This window comes from Vulpes lagopus, chromosome 18 (genome assembly GCF_018345385.1).
Source record: "Vulpes lagopus strain Blue_001 chromosome 18, ASM1834538v1, whole genome shotgun sequence".
Classification (NCBI taxonomy): Eukaryota; Metazoa; Chordata; class Mammalia; order Carnivora; family Canidae; genus Vulpes; species Vulpes lagopus.
In genome coordinates this window covers 46,904,677-46,911,423 of record NC_054841.1, presented here as the reverse complement: position 1 = coordinate 46,911,423, position 6,747 = coordinate 46,904,677, and the positions used below count along the sequence as shown (strand labels likewise).

Genomic DNA, 6,747 nt, shown 5'->3' with positions numbered 1-6,747 from the left:
GCTCTGAGTAATGGGAATTATCCAATGGAAGGCAACCACCTGATGATGTGGGAGAGAGAAAGGAGAATCACTGCAATAAAGTCCTTTGAAATGAGAAACTGAGGCCTCATGCACAGAGGAAAAGATAGGTTAATGAGGGCAGGGTGGTCATCTCTGGAAGAGGCCAGAAAGCAGGTTGAGGGCAGGGAAGGGTAAGTCAGTGAGGCTGGCAGGGATTGTCTTTGAAATGACTCTAGTGGCTTACATTTTCCAACAAAGTTGGAAACTGAGAGAGAGAAGATGGTGGTGGAAAATTTGGGCTTTGAGAAGAAGGCTTGGTGTGGCCATTTAGAGATTGGACTGGAGACAGACAATTTATATTTCAGGCAGCATGAATGGTCCACAGGTGTCCACAGCCATAAATTTAAATACAAAGCTGCCGCCATGGTAGGTATTTCTATGCAGGTGTGCTCATCTGCAGAGGCAAACAGGGATTGGCAGAGATCTGGATTTAACCAGGACTATGGTTTGTCAAGCTAGAAGAAGAAAAGAGCAAAGAACAAGGTCATGTCTACAGTGATTGAGCATGAGGTTTGAACTGAGTAAGGAGGGGTGTGAGGAAGAGGGAAAATGAGGATTTCTGTCTGCTGGCCAAGATTCACCCTCTCATCTTAAATAACTAAAAATCTGGACCTCCTCCATTTATATGTTTAGACACTGGAAAACAGGCAGCATTGGCAGGAATCCCTGAGAAGTGAGAAACCAACAGATTGAGTTTACAATTGCCCAGCATACTTCCTGGAGAGAGTCAAGGGGGCGGTGCAAGAAGGGAGGCCCTGGACAGAGCCTGGCAACTTTCTGGAGATGAGGAGATGGTGCAGGGGTCTGGGAAGGTCAATGCAGCTGGAGTCTCTGTAGAGCAGAGTCCTCGAAAGGATAGTTGCTGGGAGAGAGAATCTAGAAAGCTACAGAGTGCCCTTAAGTCTTCAGCAGAATATACTTGAGTGTCAGGAGAGTACCCCAGAGTAGAAAGTACCATAACACACAGGGCATTGCTCACAGGCTCACAAGGGTGTTGCCTCAATAATGGGGTAAAGTTAGGCTGCTCTGGCCTCACTTGAAAGTAAGACCCTAAGGGATCAGCTCTCTCCTAAGGGATTAAACTCTCTCCTTAACTCACCTATATCCCAGAACAAAGCGTAAGAAGAGAACAGTATTGGAAGAAGATTCAACACCAACAAGGTAAAACAAGGTACCACCAAGATGGTAGGGTCAATAGAATTCATGTTCCAGTGGTCCTCAAAGACTGCTGGAATTCTAGGAATACAGGTGTTGCCAAATAAGATGATGGCAGAGCTGTAGTCACTACTAATGAAGCAATGCCTTCAGCAAACCTATGAAAGTAGGTAGAGGACAAAGCCAACGCAGGAGAGGGGTTCAAGAATGGAAGGGTCAAGGTCATCAAAAAGACAAGAGGAAACAAGTGCTCACAAGGGTGTGGAGAAAGGGAACTCTTGTTAAAAATAGAATTACTGGGGATCCCTGGGTGGCGCAGTGGTTTGGCGCCTGCCTTTGGCCCAGGGCGCGATCCTGGAGACCCGGGATTGAATCCCACATTGGGCTCCCGGTGCATGGAGCCTGCTTCTCCCTCTGCCTGTGTCTCTGCCTCTCTCTCTCTCTGTGACTATCATAAATTATAAAAAATTAAAAAAAATAGAATTACCATATGATCCATCAATTCCAGCTGGCATACTGTTTTGAAGAAAATTAAATTAGGTTCTCAAAGAGATATGTGCACCCCCATGTTCACTCCATCATTATATGTGTATACAAACACACACACACACACACATTGGAAATGGAATGGAATATTAGGAAATATTATATATTAATTAATGGAATATCATTCTATAATATATTATATAATATATAATAATTATATAATCAATTGTTTATTTGATAATATATACCATATATGATAAATCTATAATTAATTAATGGAATATCTATTGGAATGGAATATTATCCCATCACGAGAAATAATGACATCCTGCCCTTTGTGACAGTTCGGATGGATCCTGATGCCAAAGTGAGATAATTCAAAAAAAGACAAATATTGTATGGTGTCACTTATATGTGGAATATAAAAGAGCCAAACTCAAAGAAACAGAGAGTGAAGAAGTGGTTATCAGGGGCTGAAGGGTGGCAGAAATGGGGACATACAGGACAAAGCTTCCATTTATAAGATCAACAGGTTCTGAGGATCTAATGTACAGCATTCTGATTATAGTATAGTGATAGAACATTCGAGTGTTATATACTTGAATGTTGCCAAGAGTAGTTATGAAATGTTCCCACCACGGGAAGGAAATGATAATTATGTGAGATGGTGGAGGTGTCCTCTAACACTGGGGTGGGAACATGTTGCAAGATATAAGTGAATCAGCTTGTTTCCAAGACGGTGGAAGAGTAGGGTCCCCAAGTCACCTGTCCCCACCAACTTACCTAGATAACTTTCAAATCAGCCTGAAAACCTACAAATTCGGCCTGATATTTAAAGAGAGAACAGCTGGAATGTTACAGGGAGAAGAGTTCGCGCTTCTATCAAGGTAGGAAGACGGGGAAAAAGAAATAAAGGAACAAAAGGCCTCCAAGGGGGAGGGGCCCCGCGAGGAGCCGGGCTGAGGCCGGGGCGAGTGTCCCCAGGACAGGAGAGCCCCGTCCCGGAGGAGCAGGAGCTGCACCAGCCTTCCCGGGGGAAAGGGGCTCGCAGGGAGCTCGGGCAGGATCCCGGGGGCGGGGGGCGGGGGGCAGGGATGCCCTCAGGCTCCCAGGGGCAGCAACTGAGGACCTGCGCCCTGGGGAGAGCCGCCACACTCTGCGGTGGAGCTCCCTAAAGGGCTGCAGCGCGGGACCTCAGAAACAGCTCGGGTGGCTCAGGCGGTGTCTCCACCTGGAGGAGGCTGCGCGCCCCAGGAGCACGATTCCAGCGGTGCAGGCCCCAGAGCCCAGGGCGCCGAGGGACACAGCCCAGGATCCGGCGCTCCCCCGGGGACAAGCAGAGGCCGGGAGGACACAGGACAGCAAGGACGCTCCTGCCCCCGAGCTGTGCAGATTGGCGCCCCCCGCCCCGAAGTATCCAGGCCCCTGCGGACTGAGAGCTGCGCTAGTTACTGTGGGAGCTGACTCCACAGCTGGAGAGCTGGCCCCGCCACTGTTGTTGTTCCCCTGGTGTCACCTTGTACCTGGGACTGAGCAGGGGCCTCACAGGATAAACAGCTCCCTCTGAGCCATGCACCTGGCAGGGGTCAGGGCAGCTCCCCAAGGAGCACACACCTGAGAATCAGCACAGCAGGCCCCTCCCCCAGAAGACCAGCTGGAAGGACAGGGGAAAAGCAAGTTTTTGACCAAGCAGCACTGGAAAGTTTCAGGGGAAGTCGAGGGATTTACAGTATATAGAATCAGAGGATACTCCCCCTTGTTTTTTGTTTTCTGTTTGTTCCCCCCCCTTTGTTTTTCTTTTTTTTCCCCCTCCTTTTCTCCTTTTTCCAGTACAACTTGTTATTGGCCACTCTGCACTGAGCAAAATGACTAGAAGGAAAAACTCACCACAAAAGAAAGAATTTGAAACAGTCCTCTCTCACACAGAGTTACAAAATTGGAATTACAATTCAGTGTCAGAAAGCCAATTCAGAAGCACAATTATAAAGTTCCTGGTGGCTCTAGAAAAAAAGCCTAAAGGATTCAAGAGACTTCAAGACTGCAGAATTTATATCTAATCAGGCCAAAATTAAAAATAAATTAAATGAGATGCAATCCAATCTGGAGGTCCTAGTGACGAGGGTTAATGAGGTAGAAGAACGAGTGAGTGACATAGAAGACAAGTTGATGGCAAAGCAGGAAACTGAGTAAAAAAGAGAAAAACAATTAAAAGATCTTGAGGATAGGTTAAGGGAAATAAATGACAGCCTCAGAAGGAAAAATCTACATTTAATTGGGGTTCCCGAGGGTGCCAAAAGGGACAGAGGTCCAGAAACTGTATTTGAACAAATCATAGCTGAGAACTTCCCTAACGTGGGAAGGGAAACAGGCATTCAGACCCAGGAGATAGAGAGATTCCCCCCTAAATCAATGAAAACTTCTCAACACCTCGACATTTATTAGTGACTTGCAAATTCCAAAGATAAAGAGGAGATCCTTAAAGCAGCAAGAGACAAGAAATCCCTGACTTTTATGGGGAGGAGTAGTAGGGAAACAGCAGACCTCTCCACAGAGACCTGGCAGGCCAGAAAGGGCTGGCAGGATATATTCAGGGTCCTAAATGAGAAGAACATGCAACCAAGAATACTTTATCCAGCAAGGCTCCCATTCAGAATAGGAGGAGAGATAAAGAGCTTCCAAGACAGGCAGGAACTGAAGGAATATGTGACCACCAAGCCGGTTCTGCAAGAAATATTAAGGGGGACCCTGTAAAAGAAAGAGGAAGCCCAAAGAAACAATCCACAAAAACAGGGACTGAATAGGTATTACGATGACACTAAATTCATATCTATCAATAGTAACTCTGAACGTGAACGGGCTTAATGACCCCATCAAAAGGCGCAGGGTTTCAGACTGGATAAAAAAGCAGGACCCATCTATTTGCTGTTTACAAGAGACTCATTTTAGACATAAGGACACCTACAGCCTGAAAATAAAAGGTTGGAGAACCATTTACCATTCAAATAGTCCTCAAAAGAAAGCAGGGGTAGCCATCCTTATATCAGATAAACTAAAGTTTATCCCAAAGACTGTAGTAAGAGATGAAGAGGGACACTATATCATACTTAAAGGATCTATCCAACAAGAGGTCCTAACAGTCACGAATATTTATGCCCTGAATGCGGGAGCCGTCAAGTGTCTCAATCAATTAATAACCAAAGTTAAGACATACTTAGATAATAATACACTTATACTTGGAGACTTGAATATAGCGCTTTCTACAATCGACAGGTCTTCTAAGCACAACATCTCCAAAGAAACAAGAGCTTTAAGTGATACACTGGACCAGATGGATTTCACAGATATTTACAGAACTTTACATCCAAACACAACTGAATACACATTCTTCTCCAGTGCACATGGAACTTTCTCCAGAATAGACCACATACTGGGTCACAAATCAGGTCTGAACCGACTCCAAAAGATTGGGATCGTCCCCTGCATATTCTTAGACCATAATGCTTTGAAACTAGAACTAAATCACAAGAAGAAGTTTGGAAGGATTTCAAGCATGTGGAGGTTAAGGACCATCCTGCTAAAAGATGAAAGGGTCAACCAGGAAATTAGAGAAGAATTAAAAAGATTCATGGAAACTAATGAGAATGAAGATACAACCATTCAAAATCTTTGGGATACAACAAAAGCAGTCCTGAGGGGGAAGGACATCGCAATACAAGCATCCACCCAAAACCTGGGAATAACTCAAATACAAAAGCTAACCTTGCACCTAAAGGAGCTGGAGAAAAAACAGCAAATAGATCCTACACCCAGCAGAAGAAGAGAATTCGGTTCAACGTCCAGAATCATTACGGATTCATCAACAGGAATGACACCAAGGAGTATGTCTTTGTTCACCAGATGGCCATTAAGAGGAACAACCCCAGGAATTTCCTGCGCACCGTTGGAGATGGGGAGCCGGTGGAGTTTGATGTCGTGGAGGGAGAGAAGGGTGCAGAAGCTGCCAACGTAACGGGCCCCGGGTCATGCCAGTGAAGGGCAGCTGCTATGCCCCTAATTGTCGCAGGCTCCGTGGATTCATCCCCCGGCCCCGTCCAGCTGCCCCGCCACCCATGGTGGCAGAGGCTCCATCAGGTGGGACAGAACCGGGCAGCGAGGGGGAGCGAGCTGAGGACTCTGGGCAGAGGCCCAGGCGGCGGCACCCGCCTCCCTTCTTCTACCGCCGGCTCTTTGTGCGAGGCCCTCGGCCCCTCAACCAGCAGCAGCCTATAGAGGGCACCGACGGGGTAGAGCCCAAAGAGACAGCTCCATTGGAGGGAGACCAACAGCAAGGAGATGAGCGGGTCCGGCTTCCCAGGTTCTGGCCTAGGTACCGAAGGCCTTTCCGCCCCAGGCCACCGCAGCAGCCTACCAAGGAAGGTGGGGATGGCGAGACCAAGCCCAGCCAAGGCCCCACTGATGGTTCCCGGCCTGAGCCCCAGCGCCCACGAAACCGTCGGTACTTCCAGCGGCGGCGGCAGCAGCAGCACCCCGGACCCAGGCAGTCCACAGCCCCGGAGACCTCGGCCCCCATCAACAGTGGGAACCTCCCACCACCACCACCATACTGGAGTGACTCCAACATGAAGGACCCCCAGAGCTACCATCTGGTTATCTGCCAGTTTTTCCAGCTGCCCTCTACCCGACCCAGTACCCCCTCCCCCTTCCCAGAATTCATGACATCAGAACACCGGCTTTCCCCTTTTCCTTGAGACTCAGGAGGTCTGAAGCAACATCCTTTTGCTTTTTCTCTCTCCCCCACCAAGGGTGAAGGAAGGGATCCATCCTATTGTTCAGAGGCACCAGCTCCCTCCCCTAAATCAGGCTGAGAAAGAACCAGCCAGCTCTTACCTCCTCCTGGTTGTTTTCTTTCCCACCCCAGTTTATTTTTTGTCTCCCCCCCCCACCAATCCCAGCCCCTACCTCTGAAGCCATTTTATGAATTGTCATGTGCCACCTGAGCCTCCAGTAAAAACAAAAAACAGGCTTAAAAAAAAATTCTAGCAGAAC

At 47.7% G+C, this 6,747-nt stretch overlaps 1 pseudogene; it reads left to right on the top strand.

The window, feature by feature from the left end:
* Positions 1–279: 279 nt before the first annotated feature.
* Positions 280–6,313, top strand: LOC121477879 (annotated as a pseudogene).
* Positions 6,314–6,747: the final 434 nt, after the last annotated feature.